The 22,107-nt window shown below is 38.5% G+C and overlaps 3 pseudogenes; all 3 read left to right on the forward strand.

Annotated features, from left to right (window-relative positions):
* Positions 1–14,477, forward strand: part of LOC146450389 (uncharacterized) — a 286,459-nt pseudogene extending 271,982 nt beyond the window's left edge.
* LOC146450410 (uncharacterized) lies at positions 4,906–8,158 on the forward strand (annotated as a pseudogene).
* A 171-nt stretch (positions 14,478–14,648) lies between the features above and the next one.
* On the forward strand, positions 14,649–16,936 carry LOC146450411 (uncharacterized; annotated as a pseudogene).
* The last annotated feature ends 5,171 nt before the right edge of the window (positions 16,937–22,107 follow it).

Here is a 22,107-nt window from a genome sequence, read left to right on the forward strand (position 1 = left end):
CTTGCACAGGAAAACGTACTTTAACGCTTTTCCGTTAAACGGGTAAAAACGGACGGATAGGTAACGGATGGTTAACGGCTTCCAAAGCGTTCTAACGTTTTGTTCTAACGTTCTAACGGATAGTGCGCAATGCCTAACGGATTGCAAAAGCGTTTTAACGGTTGCGCAATCTGTTCTAACGGATAGCTTGAGCCGTTAAACGGTTGAACAAAATATCTAATGGATGATGTAAAGGCGTTAAACGGTTTGCTTAACGGCCACCTGAAAGCGTTTAACGGTGGAGTTATGACGAAAAAAGCGCAGCCGACTGCAAAAACAATGCATTAGAAGCGAAAACCCGAGACGAAACGATTGAAAGAAACAAGTGAAGGGACTCAAACCAAATTAAACCCAACATTGCCCACAAACCAAACAGACTGACAGACTGAAGAGAGGCTTTTCTTAACCGAATAAAAGATCAAACCTAGGCGAGAAAATAATCGAGTTGCTCATTGTTAGCTTATGAACTTGAGTCCCGACACACTAATTCGAATTTTCGAAGAGAAAAATAATTATTTTCACTGCTCTTAGAATCTGACTTCCAAGGTAAGTTACCCAGATAGTAAAATGTCAGCCGTTCAACTCCTCTAGGACCGGAAAAGTAGGAAATTAGAACAACGCATTGGATGAAAACAAAGATTATGTCTTTGTTTTTCTGTGAGCTGTCATAGTAAACAACTAGTACTTTATGCAAATTTGTTGAGCAAAATATCAATCGACCATCTGTTCATTGTTTTACTCTAATTTGCCGTGCACTACAGTGATCTTTATTCATCGACTTGACAGGTAGGTTTTGGTCGCTGTAGTTCCAATCTGAATTTAATTTATCTTATAATCGAACCGAAGGGCATTATGTCCTTATTTATTTATTTACTTTTTTTTTTTTTTTCGTTTCCCGGACTCGGGGTCAATAGTGCATCAAACTAATCGTGACACTTCACGGGACACAGTTATTTCTCGACGTCATATTGTAGAGCAAGTGGACTTGGGAATTAAAAAAAAGATTCATATTAACCGTTTTTGTGACATCGTTAAGCGGATAGACTTAAGGATGGAGAGCGCTTCATCTGTTCTAACGGATGCAAAGTTTCTTAACGGCTACTTTACCCGTTAAACGGATGCTGGATTTTCCTAACGGCTTACTCAGCCGCTCTAACGGCTACCAAATTCTCTTTAACGGCTACGCTAACGGTTCTAACGGTTTGATGTGAACGTTTAACGGGTACGCTAACGCCTCTAACGTTTTTGATAAAGTTCTTTAACGGATGACTAACGGATACTTAACGGCATTGCCCGTTTAACGGATAAGCGTTAAAGTACGTTTTCCTGTGCAAGGTCACATTTTCTAAATGTACTTTAGCTATGTACTGTGTAGTGTTCCAATCTAAAAAAATCATTGCTCTTTTAAGGGTGAAATGAAACATTACTCCATAAATGCACATTAAATTAAATAGCTTGAAGTATTTAATATTAAAAAACACAACCGTTTGTGGAGTATTGTTGCGAATATCGGTAACAGCAGGGTGATTTGACAAATTAATGACATGTATGATGAATTCAATGACTATTAAACGCATTTGCATTGAAATTGTAGTAAAAAGAGAGAAAGCTTGCCGAATTTTTAAGCATTTTGCTGTGGAGTAATGTTGCTCTCGTTTGTTCACAGCTCTCAATAATAACTGTGATTGACAGGTGACGCCATGAAAAAGCGGACTAATTAAAGTAACAATTTGTTATCATTCCCTTTTATTGTACACATAGCTAAAATAGCGAGTTTTCAACATGTCTTAACAAAGATTGTATATATCAGCTAACTAATTATATCAGAATGTTTAGAAATACAGTAACGATTTAATATTTTGTTCGCGAGCCTTTCCCTATAATCATTGCTTTGTCAATAACAGCAGTGTCTAGATCCCCTAGTGTTCGCAATACTCTAGTTTGGAATTCTTTAAAAGACTCTTTAGCAATGCTTCTTTAAATGGCTTTTTCCTCAAGCATGTTCTTACAATGTGAAAGATTCCTTCAATAGGATTGATGTCTGGACTACAACTTGGAATTTTTAACAATTCTCCCTCAATTTCTTCTAAAGCTCTCATTTCTACTTTAGACACCTGACTGGGATTGTTGTCCATTACCAAAATGCGCTTGCCGTTTCTCTTAGGTCCTGCACGTGCAAAACAGAGATTAAAATGTTGCCGTATGAAATTCGCCAAAAAATTTCCGTTCAACTTCTCATATGGTTCTTTTAAAATAACTCCGTTGCCATAAGCTATTGACACAATATACAAACGTTTTCCTCCAGCTAAGTCCTTAGACCCTTTGCCAGTTATTTGCAGCCCCTCGCTCTTTCTGCGCCACACTTGGGCCTTAGGGGCCATTGCAGCACTCATTGGGTTGCTTTTGAAAACAAATTACACCCCATCCAAGAAAAAAGCAACTTTGTTGGCCCAAAAGCTTGGATTACTCCTCTCATATCGTTCCATTTTTCTCGCAAATTGGAGATGACTTTTCTTGTTGCTTTCGTTGAGTAGCCCTTTCTTCCGTGCTTGCTGGAAACCGAAACCCCTTGTTATTCAAGCATCTGGAATAAGTTCGCTCAGTTGCTGTTTGAAAGTTAAGTCCACTATATTCAACTAGTTATTTTACAGTAACTGATACCCCCGCACTTCTAATTTTCAAGAGATTTCTCTTCAACATGCGTTCTACGCGAGGGGAAATTTTCCTTGGACGGCCGCTTTTCTTGCATGTCATAGGTTTTGCTCTCTTCTTATTGAGATAAACATGGCCAAAACTAATTTTAGGATTATTAAGTCCGCAAGGAAAAGGGATATCCCAGTAAATATTCAAATACAAAAAAATGACGGTACTATCCATTCTCTAGATCGACAGGACCATATAAAATATCTTGGGATAATAACAGATGACTCAATCTCATGGAAATATCACATTTCGTGCATCTGTTCTAAAATCTCTAGGAATATCAGGATAACTTCAAAATTACGACATTATCTTTCCATTAAGCAACTAAGACAGATTTATTTAAATTTAATATACCCTTTCATATGTTACGCAATTTTAGCATGGGGTAGCACTTATAACTCACCTTTACAAAAAGTTCAAATTAAGCAAAATCACCTAGCTAGGTTAATTTTCCTTGCCACAACTCATGGCAAGGATGTTAAGAGTGCTCACCCACTTTTAAACTTGATAGATATTCTTGCATATGCAGTACATAACGTTTATTGCCTTCATGCTCTAAAATTTACCCACCATATTTCAATATGCAAGTAGTATACATAGTTGCTTAAGATTAAAACTAAACAGAATAAGTGTGTGCGTAGCATGTTCTTTGCTTATAGCCGGGACAGTGCTATGCCATACTTAAATCTCTTAGGTACTCTTACACTTGAAAACATTTACAAATTTAAGGTGGCCCTTTTCAATCATAAAAGTATTAACAATACTACTAATATTCCTAACATTTTCAAAGGAACCCTAACTCTTGCCTCTGAAGTTCATCCCTACAACACCAGATTTGTATCAAACCTTAATTTTCATTGGCCGAGGATAATGAATAACTACGGAGCTGCCACTTTAGCATTTGCAGGGTCTAAAATTTGGGGAAAAAATTCCCTCTAAATTAAAAAAGCTCTCATATAATAGCTTCTACAAGCAGTACAAATTGTACCTTTTAAATGCCCAATGAATATTGGGTATATAAAAGGTATTGCCTTCACTATTAATTATCATTCCTATTGTTTTTTATGTAAAAATTGTAGTATGTTTCTATTATTGCACTTTTATTATTCTTTACTTTTTTGCTCTATTTAGTTGAACGTTATACGCCAGTTAGTTGCACGTGGCAGTGACCAACTCGAAAGCCTTAGCTCCTTTGGTCACTGCGCACATTTTACTTTTGACATTTATGTAATTTAATGCTGTCTTTATGTTACTTTTCTTAATATTGTAATTTTATTTTGTTGTAAAAAATTGAAATAGTGCATAATAATAAAAACCTTAAAGAAAATCATAACACAAGATATGCAACTCAACAAAATCTGTACAAACCACGAATTAGAATGAATACTGGTAAACAGATGATTTCCTTTGTAGCAATTGATCTCTGGAAAAATATTATCTACTGGCGGAGCAACATCTGTATTAATCATATTGTGACTACACGGCGTTCAGTTCTTCCTTTATACTTGAAGCTTTTGTACCGATAACCTTACGTGTAACTTGTCTGAACAATTTCTAAAAATACTTCAAGCTCACCTTATCGTATATTTGTAACAACAATATATCATAATCTTCTTTATTAGTTATTGTAACTTATACCCTTAGTTCTCTTTATTTAAATCTTTTCATTTTTTTGGTTCCTCAACTTTATTAATTTCTGGACATCATTATGCAATATGGATGCCAACTAGACAATCAGATGGTTAACTTGGCCTCCATCCTCAATCTACCTTAACAAATTTAATTATATAAGTATGTAATTAAAACACTCAAATTAATCTTGAGGAAAATAAAGGTTGTTGTTGTTGTTGTTGTTAAAAAATAAAATTAGTTTTAGAGATACTAAGTGCTAATCAATTACATTTCATCTGTTCGGTAACAGATTTAAGTTCATGATTTAGGATTGCTTCAATATCACTAAGGTTTTTGCTTGAGAAAAAAAGGTTAGTATTATCAGCAAACAGATGAAACGTAAGCAAAAAAGGGGTCCTAGAATAAATCGTTGTGGAACACCACAAGCGACTGGTTCCCTCATCCCTACATAAAGGTACAACTGCGAGGTTCAAAAAGATAGTAATCCCTCATAAGTTCTTGTTGGCGATTGCCAGTCCGGTTTTCTATGCCATGTTCTGTGACATATTGGCGGAGAGAGATGATTGCATAGATCTCCCTGACTGCAACCATCAAGGGATGATGGAGTTCCTCCGATACACTTACACCAAGGAAGTTCACTTCAATGGAGACAATATTTTACAGTTTCTCTATCTGGCAGAGAAATATATGATTCCCTCTCTGACCAATCGCTGCATTTTATTCTTGCAAGAGCATCTGGGTTCAAGTAACATCTTTTGTGTCTTGAAACACTACAAGTTCATTGAAAATAAGTCTCTGGCGCTCTTACTGGAAATTTATAGATAGAAGTTATAGGCAAGAATGTTAATGGACATTTAATTTATAGTGGTAATTTCACTAACACTTACTTTTATCCCAGTATTCCTCACATAAAGCAAAAAAATCCTCTATTCACTGGTCTTATTTACATCAGAGCAGATCTTTATAATTCTCTGGATGCTCGATCCCACCAACAGATACCTTCTTTTGAATTTAATGTAATACTAAAATAGCCTGCCTTATTTCTTTAAACGGGGTTGCACTTTATTATAAAATGTATTCCGTTTGACAATTTGATTGATTTGCTAACAAAATTGTTTTTTCTTTTATTTGTCAGCATTACGCGGTTTTTAACTGCAGGCCGTTAGGGCACGAATATATAAAAAAAAAATATAGAAGAACCCAGTCTGCTCATGTCAGAGTGAAAGCATGAAAGGGAACAAAAAGAGTGATTGGAACATGTTTTCTCGCATACACTTACACGAAACCAATGGGAGGGTAACTGTGAACGGAAATGTCTTACAAGACATACGTATAGATAAGATACTTACACAAAAACAAATACTGAGATAAAAAATAGAAATATGTATGATAAAAAATATTTACAATCCTGTTTAGTTAAGTAAAATGCGGCTTTACCAGCCGCTGGAATGTTTTTTTTTTTTTGTCTCAGGTATTTTTTTATTCTGTTGAGCTTCGATTCATGCTATTGTTTTTGCTAATTAAAAAAATGAACGCCGCGTGGTACCAAACACTTGGCAGATCTGTTAGCTTTCTCCAGCTGCGGGCCGATCAGGCACAAACTTCAATAAAATAATCCGAAGACCCCAATCCGTATGTGTCCAAGTGAAAGCACGAAGAGGAAATGAAAAAAAAAATGACTGGAATGTTTGTTATATGTTTGCTTTTTATAAGCGTGTCTATTGAGGATCTAGCCTCAGGCAGGCCTTTAATTTTTTTTGGCTCGTCATGTCACGCATGTCAGACAAGTCATGTACAGCGAGGGTATACAAAAGTATACAAAAAATTACTCATTTATATATTTACTTATTTTTGTTTGAACCCTTGACATGAACCCTCGACATGTTACCCCCAACCCTTGACCAAAACCTAAACTCATCTTTGAATTGGTGATGAAGGCCGGAAAATTTTCAATTCTTTCTATTTGAGTGATGAAGATAAGGCGAAAACTGACGTGATTTTTGACAAGATTGCAACATATCTGGAGCCTAAATCGAACTTTTGAATTGCCAGATACCAACTGCAAGGCTTCAGACAGGCTGATGATGAGAGCGTCGATTCATTCATGGCCAGGTGCAAAGTGCAAGCTCAGAAATGCCGGTTCAGTGAGTCCGAACTGGAACATATATCAAAACTATTTTGGATGAGATGTGTGATGATGCCAAGCATCAGATGAAACAGATCTCACCTGATCAAAAAGGTAGCTGGTCCAGAGTTTTGACATGCTGTTATGGTTGCTGGCTAATTAGAGGGCACTTAAGTAAAAATTGCACCTTTCATATAAAGAATTCTATTACAGTTGCCCTTCTATACTATGAGCATCTGTCTATGCGAGGTGCAGACACAATTTGTGATGAGGAGCTGTGGCAGGGAACTGCCAAGGTAGCAGAAGGTCACCTGCGTCAGGTCCTTTGGGCTAAGGTAAAAAGGGAAGGCCTAAATGTGGCAATCAATTGGCAGGATGGGAACTCCTCCTCCACCAAAGGTTTCCGCCATTCCTACGTCAATGAACAGGAAAGCAAAGTAATGTTATGTGGGGTTCATGTTAGGAGGGCACATGGGAAAAAGTTGGAGGAGTTGAGAAATGAGTCATTGCTCACTTCTGCCTTCATTGCCTTCCACAAAGAGCACCTTCCTTCTGTAGGATCAGTTAAATGCTGTTGTCCAGGCAAAAATCGCACCTTTGTCTCTACCAGGAAAAAAACCTGCTTGTGGCTGTATTGGCCTAGGGTTTATACAAAATGCCAAGTGAAACCACTACTGTGCACTGGTGCATGCAAGCAACAGTCCTGATAAATACAGGAAAACAATGTTGGCCCTGGGAAAGGGGGTTCTTGTGGGTTTCATCCAGTTATTAAATGCAGCTGTAAGAATTGTGTCGTAGATGTAGATGGGTTTTACCCTGAACCAAAATGCTCTGGTGAGCCATATCACTCTACTCATGTCCTGAAATGTGACAGAAGAAATAAAGAAGATGACAGTTAATGGATTCAGTGTGACATGCACTTTTGCCATAAACGAAAGGGCCACCCTGAAAGATGTCAGGAAAAAAGCAGATAGAAACCTGGTGGGCAATTCAAAGGCCCACAAAATTCCATACAAGCTAATGAATCCATCATTTGTGGCCTGCATCAAACACAGTAAGTCCTGGCCATCGTTGGATATGGACAACAGTAAGAGGCCAAAATGATTACATGCATACTCGACATAAGCGCTTCTCAGCAAGCTAGCAAGTAAGAGAGTACCTTACAATAACATTGGTCGCTTATTTAATATTAATAATTAACATTAATAATTAATACAAATTAAGCTCCACAAAATAGAACCCACTAAATACTCATGTCCTGAAATGAGAATTTCATGGATGAGCATATGAGATTGAGTGCGCTCAGAGAAGGTCATAGACCCAGAACTTGGCAAGAGGCATTCAAATCTTCGCGAATCAACCTTCAGTGTTTTGACAAAATTTTGGGCGAAGGATACTAATTTGCGCATAAAGCGCTATAATACTTCAACCAACTTGGGATTGCTTCAAGCAAACATAACATGGTGTCAAAAGAAAAGGGGACCTGAATACCACTGAATCCCAGATCGTTATACCCGAATGGGCTTACCATTATTTGATGGCATTCAAGAAAAGGTATGTCGTGTATGAATTAATACAGTGAGATCAGTGTGGCTTGCATTTTACAAAGATGAGGATGGTAATTATATAAATGAACTAATGGTGAGAATTGTACCTTGATGCTTCAGTGTCAGCATGACGATAAAGAACGCTGGAAATTGTTGGAAAGGTACAAAATGACTGAGGGCAAGCAGGAAAGAGTGCAGTGGAAAATCAACCGAGCCGCATTTGTAATTCCGATGACTGGGGCCTTTCGTGGAACACATTTCAAAACATCGACTTCGTTTAGGGTCCACACTCCAACAATCGTTTTGGTAATTACTTAAATGCAAAGCTTCCTAGATTTAATTCGAGATTTTGGAATCCAGGTTCGGAAGGAATTGATTCTTTTGTTATGGACTGGGCAGGAGAGAACAATTTTGTGTGTCCACCCGTTTGTCTTATTCCGTGAGTGTTATTACATATGCATAATGGTAAGGCGTCAGGAACTCTTATTGTTCGTTGTGACTCTCGGCTCCTTTCTTGCTCATGATTTGTGCTGATGGCGTTAATTTTTCTGACTTTATCATTAACTGGATGGATATTCTGTCGAGCAAAGAAACCTTCACCCCTGGCAGGTGTAACAGCATTTCTGGCAACGAGGATCTATGTTTTTAGGATGCTCGCTTTGAGGATTCGATTTTGAAGGTTGTCAACTTATTTTGTCCTTTAGCTATTTTCCAATTTTATTATTGTCCTTTTTTCCTTTCTTGTGTTTATTTTATTTATGTTTTGTATTTAGGTTTGATTGTTTGTTTGTTTATAGGTTTTTTTTTATTCATTTATACTTTCTTTTTTGATTTTTTCCATTTCCTTTCTTTGTACTCTTGGAGGCCGTGCGGCCTCCATTGAGCGCACGTTAGCAATTTTCATGTGTATGTCTTTTGCTTCATTTGTTTTTTGCGCACGGCTGTTTTTTATGACCAGGGAATTTAGACGAGTCGAATTTTTCTGCGGTTTGAAAATTAGCGGAAAAATATTCTCTCGTCGGTATGAACTATCAAGGGACTCTCGGGACAGTTTATTAGGAGTGTTTGCAAGCTAATTCATCCTCTTGGTGTTCTCTGGAGGCGACTCGCTTTTATTTTTTGTTCGCTTTTATTGGGGCCTTTTTTGCGCCGTCTGTTTTTTGGGACCATCTGTGCCCAGATCTTTTAGGTGCGATTTACGCTAGTGGGTCCGTCGGTGTCTAGTTATTTGGGGAGTGATTTTTCCACCCGAGTGGGAGCATCTGTGCCCAAGATATTTAGGGGTGATTTTTTCACTCGAGGGGGATCATTTGTGGCCAAGATTTTTAGGGGTGATTTTTTCACTCGAATGGCACCTTCTGTGCCCAAGATATTTAGGGGTGATTTTTTCACCCAAATGGGACCATCTGTGCCTAAGATATTTAGGGGTGATTTTTTCACTCGAATGGGACAATCTGTTAAAACAGCTGGGGGAGGTCAGACCCAAACACCACAGCAGGGTTTAGATACACGTATTTTTTGGCGTTACTAATCTTACTCGTTGTCTTGTAAACAAAATTACTTCGTTTTCATGGACAGCTTTTCTACGGGCATTGAACTTTTTCTCTTTCTCAGAGAAAAAGTATATTGCTGCCGGATGGTACGTGAAAATTGCAAGGAATTTCCTCCTTCATTGAAAGGAGTGAAACTCACAAACCAGGGGGACTCCAAATTCACCAGATCTGGAAATTTAGAGTGCATCATATGGCAAGATAAAGCAAAATCAATAAATGTTGCCCTGCTAAGCACCCAAATCAAGGCCAAACCAATTTTCTAGGGTTAAACGAAAACAAAAAAAAAAGGGACGGCCGTAGTGGGGGTTATAAAACAATAACAATAAACAACCCAAATGCCATTGGCGGTGTGGATTCTCATGATTAAGAACAAAATTGTCACAGTTTAACTTTTAAGTCTGTGAAATGGTGGAAATATCTTTTGTTGTTTTTTCCTTGATACATCTAAAATTAATGCTTACATTATTTACAAACAGTCTGTATCAGGAGCAGACAAATTCACGAGCGCCTTGAGTTTCGACTTGCACTCAGCAAACGACTCATTGGCAACTTTACTCAGGGTCCGTACCTTTTTTGGAATAAAAATTCAAGGACTTTCAAGGTCACATTTTCCGACTTTCAAGGACAAAGATCACAAAGGCAAATCAAGCTCCCTGTTAGATTCTCAGACTATGAAGTTGAGATTTCTGTCAAGAACACTCCAAAAGTTCTGTTCTTTCATGGAAGAGACATTCAAGGAACTGTTTTTGTTGAGAACATTCCATTAGTTTTGTACGCAGTTCATTGGTAACAGAGACATTTAAGGAACTGTTTTACTAGAAAAAACGTTTCAGCTGAGTATCGTTTTGTTGATTAAGAATGTTAATTACTGGTAGTCGGAAAGTCAATTGCAGAGCCTTCATTCCATGTTTTTTTGTACTTGCCTTATAATTTTATGCTGCAATGCGAATGTCACACCGTAACAGTAAGAATTGCCCATTTTTTTAATCACATAAACCTTCACAACTTTGGAAAACATTGACCGATTTGCATTCTTTTTTTTTAATTTGTTCAGCAGAAGATTCTTTTGCATACAACATTAGAATGATTCTTCTTCTAGTTATTATTTTAAACAAAACACTTGTAACATCATATCATGAAGTGGGTACACTTGACTGTGAAACAGCTGTTTCTAAATAAGACCCTTGCAAATATTTCAATGCAATTATTTTCTTGTAAAGTTTTTCAATTCACAGGAAATTAAATTTTAGGAAAGTCACCCTAATGCTGATAATGACGAAGATAAAGTTCAATAATAACAATATATTATCTCATTTCAGGGAAAGACCTAATAATAATAATAATAATAATAATAATAATCTTTGTTGTGCTTTGTTGTCCCTCGGTGTATATAGTTGATCTTTACAATCTTGTTAAGGTAATAAATAGAATTTAATTAATTATTAGTTAAAATGTGCAAGGAAGGAAGCTTAATGAACCACCTAAATGAATGCACCTCCGAGCAATCTTACACAAACTGGATCTTAAACCAATTTTTGAAGGGACAAGTCATCGAAGAATGACATACAAAAATGTGAGGAAATTAAGGAAGGTAAAACATTTTGTCATGTTAATCTGGTCACTCTGATCATTGTAATATTATCTAAAGGGGCATTACCAGAATAACTTGTACTAAAACACTCATCTACATACTTATTGTCTTTCCTTGATAAAATAGGGTTTCAGTGATCTGGTGGAAGCACTGGACTCAGAACCAGGCCAAGGAAACTATAAAACACCAGTGGTACACCATGATGAGGTAATGGTTTTCGTTGCATTGAAAACCTACGTCAAAGAAGCTTGCAAATTCTCTGGCTATAAAGCAGGACAAAGATAAGCATGATATCCGAGATAAGAAGAGTCATCACTTGCAACAGTTTTAATCGAGCAAACGAGAGACTGCTCGCAGTCTATTCCTTTGCTACGATTTGAGAGAGTGAAGTCTTTAAATTAATCTGGGATGTAAAAACATTGAAACAACTTGAACTACAAGGTACGTACCATTTTATTTTTTTTTCCATGTTTTTCCTTTTAGGATGTGACTCCACACATACATGGTAAGGTCCATTTCTCCACTGTGGTGATTTTTTTAAAATGATTTCCAATCATACAGTCATTTATAAAAGAACTGATTAAACCCTGGTGAAAAATCTATTTTAATTTATTCCAGCGCTAGTGTATCATGTCCCTCAGTTCCCCAAGAAATGTGGAGGACTTTCCATTTTCAATTGTCAGCCAGTAGAAAAGAAAAATCGCCAGCAGTCACGAAAGTCCCACCAGAAAACACAGAAGGGAGGACGGAAATCCAGCTACACAAAGCAAGTCATGGAAAAAGAAAACAAGAAAATTTATGTGAGAGTAAAGAATCTCTACAGAACACAGAGAACATATCAGAGAAGGGGGCATACAGAGAACTATCCTGGAGCTCTGCACCTTTACACCCACCAGAATTTAGAGGAGGGCTAGAAAGACAATACAAGATTTTTATTTCTGGACAATAGATAATTGTGTTAAAAATGAGTGAAAGGTTAGACCCCAGACATGGACACCATAAATGAGGAAAGGATAGATAAGAGAGTAATAAAGCATGATAAGAATATGGTTGTCGACAAAATGTCTCACTTTTGACAAGATATCTACTGTTTTTGATAGTTTCAAGCAAAGCTCATTGATCTGACTTTTTCATGCTAAGTTGGAATCAAATGTGTTGCCTAGGTTCTTAGTAGAGTCAACTTGTTTAATAAGTTTACCATCAATATTAATTCTTAATGACTGCCTAGGTTTAAGTTTACTGGAATGAAAAAGAATAAAATTAGTTTTTAGAGATACTAAGTGCTGATCGATTACATTTCATCTGTTTGGCAACAGATTTAAGTTCATGATTTAGGATTAGTTCAATATGACTATGGTTTTTGCTTGAGAAATAAAGGTTAGTATCATCAGCAAACAGATGAAACGTAAGTAAGCTAGAGTGCTGGGTACATCATTTGCATATAATAAAAAAGGGGTCCTAGAATAGATCCTTGTGGAACACCACAAGTGACTGGTTCCCTCATCCCTACATAAAGGTACAACTGAGAGGTTCATAAAGATAGTAATCCCCACTCATAGGTTATTGTTGGTGATTGCAAGTCCTGTTTTCTACACCATGCTTGTGACATATTGGTGTAGAGAGATGATTGCATAGATCTCCCTGACTGTGACTATCAAGGGATGATGGAGTTGCTGCGATACACTTACACCGAGGAAGTTCGCTTCAATGGAGACAATATTTTACATTTACTCTATCTGGCAGAGAAATATATGATTCCCTCTCTGACCAACGGCTGCATTTTATTCTTGCAAGAGCATCTGGGTTCAAGTAACATCTTTTGCGTCTTGAAACACTACAAGTTAATTGAAAATAAGTCTCTTTGGTGCTCTTGCTGGAAATTTATAGATAGAGAAGCCAAAGATGTTTTGGAGTCAAGCCAGTTCTTTGATATGAAATGATCAGAGTTGATTGAATTGGTTATAAGAAACACTCTGAACGTTAAGGAAATCTAATTGTTCATTCCCATCAACAAGTGGGCAGAAAATGCAAAAAGCTCTGGCTTGATGCTGCAGTGAAACGCTGTCAGATCCTTGGTGATGATATCATAGACAACTTGAGATTTCCAGTTATGGATGAAAACGAATTTATGTTATTAAAAGAACCAATCTGTTAACCAACGAAGAAACACGGGACGTTTTGAACAACTTCGCTGAAAGCAGATGGCCAGTTTGAGGTATATACCTCCTAATGACGTTCCACAATTCACTTGACTCTGAAGATGACTTCCACTCAGGTTGTCGAAACGTCAGTCAAAGTCACCACAAACAGTCCATCTCAGGACTACACTCACCCAGATGATCATAATTTACGTACTTATCTTGAGTTATGTTGCTGAAATTTATTCGGTGGGCTTAGGATAATTCTCACTTGTCTCATATTAAGCAGATTCCTCTTGCTGTAATGGAGGCCGAGAGTGAGGACACGAAAAATATTGAACTCTTTTGGACTCTGTTTAACTAGGTGTTACAGGAAGTTTCTGGTCAGAAGGACTACAAATTAAATCCTGTCGGTTGGTGCACCAATATGGTGGGAGCCAACTTTGCAGAAATAACAAAGGTGTTTGGTGACAAAGCAACATCTCGCATGAACTCATGCGAGTTTCACTTCAAAGATCACAAAGCAAGAAATCACAGAGACTTGGCGACAATAGTAGTGACGGCTTCAAAGAACTTTGCGATACACTCCTAAAAAGTGTAACTGAAGCGGGATACAATAAAGCTAAAGCTGCCATAGCCACTTTTTCTCAAGGAGCACAATGAGCGCGCTTCCTTAAAAACATGGGTATGGTGGTGGCATGACAGAGGTGGGTTCATCTCCAGAGCATTTGCCCCAAAAGATGCTCCTGAGATGAATCAGGCTGAAGTCATACATGCTGGGTGGGCGCATAGAGACTTCTTAACTTGAGCCTTCTCAACGTATGTCATGCAGATGTCCGTGATACTGTTATTATTGACACGGAACTTAAAACATACAAGGCCGGCAACAAATCATTCCTTTGAGGAATGCAGAAGTAGGCAGCATGTCAGGACACTGAAGAAGGATAAGAAATGTCGACAACAGTCAGAATGGCTACTTAATTGACCCTTAGTCTTCTTCCAAGCCTCCGAAAAGCAAGAAAAAGAAAGGGAAAAAAATACCTTGTCAGTCGAAAGAGCCAGAGCCTCTGGATCCTGGGCCAGCGGTATATGGAGTCACACCTAATATGCCGTTGTCTAAAATTACCTAACCTTATGTACCCCCATCGAATGTGCCCTCACTAAATTATCCGAAGACCCCAATCTCTATGTGTCCAAGTGAAAGCACGAAGAGGAAATGAAAAAAAAAATGACTGGAATGTTTGTTATATGTTTGCTTTTTATAAGCGTGTCTATTGAGGATCTAGCCTCAGGCAGGCCTTTAATTTTTTTTGGCTCGTCATGTCACGCATGTCAGACAAGTCATGTACAGCAAGGGTATACAAAAGTATACAAAAAATTACTCATTTATATATTTACTTATTTTTGTTTGAACCCTTGACATGAACCCTCGACATGTTACCCCCAACCCTTGACCAAAACCTAAACTCATCTTTGAATTGGTGATGAAGGCCGGAAAATTTTCAATTCTTTCTATTTGAGTGATGAAGATAAGGCGAAAACTGACGTGATTTTTGACAAGATTGCAACATATCTGGAGCCTAAATCGAACTTTTGAATTGCCAGATACCAACTGCAAGGCTTCAGACAGGCTGATGATGAGAGCGTCGATTCATTCATGGCCAGGTGCAAAGTGCAAGCTCAGAAATGCCGGTTCAGTGAGTCCGAACTGGAACATATATCAAAACTATTTTGGATGAGATGTGTGATGATGCCAAGCATCAGATGAAACAGATCTCACCTGATCAAAAAGGTAGCTGGTCCAGAGTTGTGACATGCTGTTATGGTTGCTGGCTAATTAGAGGGCACTTAAGTAAAAATTGCACCTTTCGTATAAAGAATTCTATTACAGAGTCCCTTCTATACTATGAGCATCTGTCTATGCGAGGTGCAGACACAATTTGTGATGAGGAGCTGTGGCAGGGCACTGCCAAGGCAGCAGAAGGTCATCTGAGTCAGGTCCTCTGGGCTAAGGCAAAAGGGGAAGGCCTAAATGTGAGTGTCAATTGGCAGGATGGGAACTCCTCCACCAAAGGTTTCCGCCATTCCTACGTCAATGAACAGGAAAGCAAAGTAATGTTATGTGGCGTTCATGTTGGGAGGGCACATGGGAAAAAGTTGGAGGAGTTGAGAACTGAGTCATTGCTCACTTCTGCCTTCATTGCCTTCCACAAAGAGCACTTTCCTTCTGTAGGATCAGTCAAATGCTGTTGTCCAGGCAAAAATCGCACCTTTGTCTCTACCAGGAAAAAAACCTGCTTGTGGTTGTATTGGCCCAGGGCTTATACAAAATGCCAAGCGAAACCACTACTGTGCACTGGTGCATGCAAGCAACAGTCCTGATAAATACAGGAAAACAATGTTGGCCCTGGGAAAGGGGGTTCTTGTGGGTTTCATCCAGTTATTAAATGCAGCTGTAAGAATTGTGTCGTAGATGTAGATGGGTTTTACCCTGAACCAAAATGCTCTGGTGAGCCATATCACTCTACTCATGTCCTGAAATGTGACAGAAGAAATAAAGAAGATGACAGTTAATGGATTCAGTGTGACATGCACTTTTGCCATAAACGAAAGGGCCACCCTGAAAGATGTCAGGAAAAAAGCAGATAGAAACCTGGTGGGCAATTCAAAGGCCCACAAAATTCCATACAAGCTAATGAATCCATCATTTGTGGCCTGCATCAAACACAGTAAGTCCTGGCCATCGTTGGATATGGACAACAGTAAGAGGCCAAAATGATTACATGCATACTCGACATAAGCGCTTCTCAGCAAGCTAGCAAGTAAGAGAGTACCTTACAATAACATTGGTCGCTTATTTAATATTAATAATTAACATTAATAATTAATACAAATTAAGCTCCACAAAATAGAACCCACTAAATACTCATATCCTGAAATGAGAATTTCATGGATGAGCATATGAGATTGAGTGCGCTCAGAGAAGGTCATAGACCCAGAACTTGGCAAGAGGCATTCAAATCTTCGCGAATCAACCTTCAGTGTTTTGACAAAATTTTGGGCGAAGGATACTAATTTGCGCATAAAGCGCTATAATACTTCAACCAACTTGGGATTGCTTCAAGCAAACATAACATGGTGTCAAAAGAAAAGGGGACCTGAATACCACTGAATCCCAGATCGTTATACCCGAATGGGCTTACCATTATTTGATGGCATTCAAGAAAAGGTATGTCGTGTATGAATTAATACAGTGAGATCAGTGTGGCTTGCATTTTACAAAGATGAGGATGGTAATTAAATGAATAAACTAATGGAAAGAATTGTACCTTGATGCTTCAGTGTCAGCATGACGATAAAGAACGCTGGAAATTGTTGGAAAGGTACAAAATGACTGAGGGCAAGCAGGAAAGAGTGCAGTGGAAAATCAACCGAGCAGAGGAATGGAAATTAAGGTAACAGGGTATTTTTATCAATATCTGGTGCAACAAAAATGACCTGTAAATGGAAAGGAGTCAGAGTTAATTTATTTGGTTTAATTCCCTTTTTTCCCCATTTTAAGGCCTTTTTGTTGTTGTTGTTTTTTGGTGACCTTTATGATATGACCAGCCTTATTGCATTTTGGGTAAGTCTTTAAAATCCTCAGCTGTTCTGAAGTGTAGATGTAATGTCAAGTTCTTACATCATTTTCTCTGTTTTTTGCAGAAAGAAATATGTAATTAATCAGTACCTTTGGAGATTAAAGTAAGCCACATTTTATTCTATAGGCTTGTTAACGTATATTTTAGTTGTTCGCCCTTTTTCCTTTAATTTAGTTTCAATGTTAGTAGACCTATTAGTACATTTAGTAGATCGCGTGATAGAAACTTGTACCATAATGATAGAATCTAACATAGTTCTCTGTTCACTTTTATATCGTAGTTCGAACCGTATTAGATGTATTTTGATGTCCAACGTATCTTGCCATATTTCAACGCATTTGATGACTTAGGAAACTCTGCATTACAATTCGAACCTGAGCATTGGCAACCATAATTGAATAAACAGTTCAACCTTATAGGTGTTTGAATCACTCTCTTTGGAGCATAGAAAGAAAGCATGGGTTGGTTGGGTTTGAAATTGAATTGTGCTACCCGCCACCTACAGCCGCAAAGAAGGACCCACGAGCAGAGGGAAAGTATTGTGTTGTGGGAGGCCCTGCTTTGGTAAGCTGCAAAAATACAGATGTGAAAGGTATTTCGACATATCTGTTCCCAAAAGATGAAACCATGAGGGCCAAATGGGAGCGATTTGTAAGGAAACACCATGCCAACTTCAAAGCTACTAAATGGTCGGTGCTTTCCTCGGTCCATTTTGCTTTTCCTGGCCTTTGGATTTCAATGTGGATCAAAGAGATCGCAAGAAAAGGCGTCACAATAAAGACGCAGTGCCCACAATTGATGTTGCACAAAGAAGGCCTCCTCAGGAGCTAAGCAAAAGAGAACACAGACTGGTAAAGCAAGAATTATATTTAAGTTCTTATAGCTTTTTGTTCTCCACGGAACTGTTTGCACATGTGCAGATCAGACTGACATTGAGACCAGATAACACCTAAGTTTTTCAAATGCCATATATTTCAGTACTAGAAAATGTCAAGATTTTTAACTTTGAACATCCGTCATGGTCAGGAAAAGGATAGCGAGATAGCATGTTCTCGTTTCAGAGGGCACGTGTCTGGTTGTTAGCCTGAGAAACGCTACGTGTTCTCACTTTAAAATCATTTTGTTTGGAAGTCTTTAATTTTCTCCCACCCTGATCTAGGCTATATGCCCTAAGCCTCTTATATAGAGTAATGAGTGGGTAACATTTAAGTTGTGCTTTTAAAAACTCTGTCTGTGAAATGACATTATTGACATAAGCTTATGTCTGCTTCCTTTGAGGTTCGCCCTGTTTTACTCTTTTCTATCATTGATCAAAATCTCCAGATTCTTCAAAGTGCAATAATGAATCATGGGGCTTGCTCCTGGATGAGCCATGCGATTGAAATGGCCACCACAAATGTCGCCACACTAGTAACTGAAGGTGACAGTGTTCATGGAAATATTGACTGTCAACCATTAGAAAATAAACAGTCAGTGCTCACAGTCAGTGCCACACTGGCGGTGGCTACAGTCACTGCTGCCACTCCTGCACAGTCACTGTCCACTCCATTGCCAGTGAATGTTGTAGATAGTGTCTCCCCAGTGAATTGTGTTCAATGTAAAAAGCTCAAGAATTCAAACAGGAAATACCAAAAATAAAACTCCAGGCTGAAAAGAGTGAATCATCAATTGAAACCAAAACTTAAAGCAGTCAGTACAAGTACCCATAACAGAACTTTTGCTTTAATTAAAAAACTGTTTTTTGTAGCTCAATGAAGGATACACGTAGCTAATTTTTAATGCACTTAATTTATTAATTATTGGAAATAAAAATTAGTCCAGAGAATTTGCATTCAGTTGTGGCTACAACTCCTGTGAGATCAAATGGACTAAATTTGGAACCGGAGGGTCAAGTCTTGCTCAACATGCTTAGTGTTCACTCACTCGACCAAAAAGCAGCATTGTCAGGTGGAGGATATCTTGATGTGGTCTGAAGCCTTCACGATCTATTCAATGATTGTGGTGTCTCACTTCCTACAAGGCTGGCAGGACCTCACGCAGTACAAACTTTTGATTCTCCGAACCTATAGCCAGTTCAAGGGTCGTGTTTGGCTTGCCTACGACCAGGCATTCCGTGAGCACACTGCTGCTGTGAACTTGATGAACTGGTCTTCGATCAATGTTCAACTTTTTAACTTCCATGCTGCGAGGGTGTCAGTGCGTGGCGGACAGGGCTCTCACTCGCGATGCCACAGAGCCTTCTGGTTCGTCCACCTCGCAATTATTTGCAGGTCCTCGAACTCTGGACGTTGTTCTGCGTCGTTTGCATCTTGCCGCTTTGCTCACCAATGCAGCATCTGTGCAGGACCTCATCGTTCCTTATCGTGTTCCGAGCGCTCTGAGAGTCGACCCATGCATGAGTTGAAACTCCGTTAAGCCTCCCCAACCCGTTTTCTGCATCCCAAGCTAAGTCCAAGCGCCCTTAGGAATCTGCTGGCGTCAACCGTGACGTGACCTGTTTGCCGCCTGTCGGTTCTGTTTTCAAGAACAGCCTGCCTTGAACTATTCTGTTACACAAAGTTGGGAAGAAATTTCCCTTCACATAAAAAAAAACCAGATCCCCATCTGTAACCATAAAAAAAACAAGCTCCTGTTGCAGACCTAAATCTTGGTCTACTCTTGGAAAGTGGATCACAACTACATCAAAGGGAAAATATTCTTACGCGTGTGATGGGAACTTTTGACAAGTGGATTGCAAAAAATACACAAATTTCAGCTTCTTACGCAAGAAGACTGAGAGCTTTAGCTAAGGTTTTCCAACCCTTTCCACATTTGGCAAAAACTTGTTTGACAACAACAGAAGAGTGCAACAAACTTTCAACTATTCTCAAAGATCTTAAGATTCTTGAATATAAAACCTTTTGGAAACAGTACAATTAAAAACAACTTGAAACTCCCGCCATGAATGTCCGCCCTTGTCAAAAAACAATTGCCATAGAAACCATGGCTATGAATGTCCACCACTGCCAAGAAACACTTGCCTTAGAAACTCAATAAAACGATTTTTACTTTACACACTTGTCATGTTTATTAGTCGCTTATAGGAGTAGAGACAATGGGGTTTCATGTCTCCTGTGCCAAACAAAAAAAGTCTAATAACCCCTTTGTTTTGGTCTAATAAAAGAATAATTATAAAAGCGTGTGGTGAGAAAAATGTCTTTTGCTGGCCATCGCCGCTTACCAACCTTGATGAAAGATTTTGTCATAATCGTAAACATCAAGCAAAGGTGAGCCAGGATAGTGTTTAACTGCATTTGTGGAACACACCGTTAAGAGTACATTTCAGCTGTAAGCTCTGCATTTCCAGCAAATAAACACCTTTAAAATTCGTGCTCATTCTTGGCAAAAAGGTGCCCATAAAAGATCGCCATGAACCTTGCCCCAAATCAGAGCCGATCGCTGCCTCATTTTTATAGCGAGATACTCCTTGTAAATCAACTCCCAAAGCTCTAGAGGGAGGTTATGAATGGCCTCAGAAAGGGGCGGCTCCGCTGCCAGCGCTTGAGGCAGTTTTCTGTTTTCCTCCTCCGTAATTTATCCGTAAAACATTTGCAGAAAATCTGACCAATATCTTGCAGCTGCCATCTTGGCATATATACCAGTGCAGATGTTTCTTCAATAGGATATATTTTTGGTACACATCCGTGTATAAGAATAGTAGGATATATTATCTTCAATGGAAAATGTTTTCTGTGGCACATCCGCACATATAGATTACGGCCTCACTGGACTGTTAAGTCACGCTTCATTTTATGCTGTTTGCGTTATTTTACTTACGCACATATATGATGAAGATTCTGGACACAACCAGTTGTAGGGATTTTATCCAAATATAAGGCGACCACAGGAGCCAAGTTTTTGGATAAAATCACTGCAATGGGGTGTGCCAGAACTCTCATCATATTTGTGTGTAGACTTATTTTTTCAAATGAATTTATTGCCAACGAGTCACCCTCGCAAGGACGCAAGGGTGACAAAGCCGCAGCACTATAAAGCCGACGCGCGAGTTAGTGTTGGTACAGGCAGAAGAAATCTCAAATGAAAATGCAAGCATAAGGTAATGTAAGAGTGACATGATCAGTGATTGTTTTCGGCCTAGCCAATGGCATCAGGAGTATCATGATCGATGAGCGCGAGTACCCAGATTCTTCTTACACACGCACAAACTTAAATTTTATTAACAATATGGTGGCCGAAGTGGCTAATTAAGTTGTCTTCGCTCTGTTCAAGAGATTTGGATAAGAATAATAGCAGTGTTTATACGTCTTACTGTATCAGGATGGTGAATAAAAATAGCAAAGATCTTTTTAAGCGCTAAGAAACTTTGCAGAAGTTTTCACGTTTAGGAGCAATCAAATTTTTCCTACGCGACATCTTATTTTTCGATCCTGCACGACTGTGTGGAAATGTTCCACTCTAATAGCACATTTGTTGCTCTGTTGGTGGACGGCAAAAGTTCTGACGGCTCCGTCAATCAAGGAGGTAAGAGAATTCAAATCTTAACTGTTTGTAGTGTGTTTTGTTTTTTGAGGAGGGAGCAATTTTCTTAAAGAAACCTTTAATCTTAAATCATGATAATATTCAAATTGCAAGCTAATACGGACAATAGTAGGCCAGTGATGTGAATTCATGTAGTCGGTAACATGATATGCACAAAAAAGATATCATTCGAAACTGGTACACTGTGGACCAAGCGAATCCTTAATTATAGGAATTTACAAAATATTTTAGATTTCATCGTTTTCTAGTCAAGTTGAGTGTTGTTTTTAACTCGTGAATGAGCGCATGCGCTTGTGCGTGATATTGCATTGTACTTGAAAGTTTGCCACCAAAAAATATTTCCCGCCAGAAAATGTCTTTAGCTGAAAGAGGCACTCAACTGAAAAGTTCACCGCTAATCTAACTTTTTGCATACATGAAAACTTGACATCTTTCATCATATTTTTGCTTCTCATACAGAAGTATTACATCAAGTACATTAGTTTGCTAAAAAACATTAGTTTGGCTGTCAGTTTTCACGCGAAAGCAGAAAGTGCCATCTCATGTATCAGTGATTCGTAAACAAAATTATGCAAATTTCTGCTGAAATGAACCATTTT

Source organism: Pavona decussata, unplaced genomic scaffold (genome assembly GCF_977016875.1).
Source record: "Pavona decussata unplaced genomic scaffold, jaPavDecu1.1 SCAFFOLD_468, whole genome shotgun sequence".
NCBI lineage: Eukaryota > Metazoa > Cnidaria > Anthozoa > Scleractinia > Agariciidae > Pavona > Pavona decussata.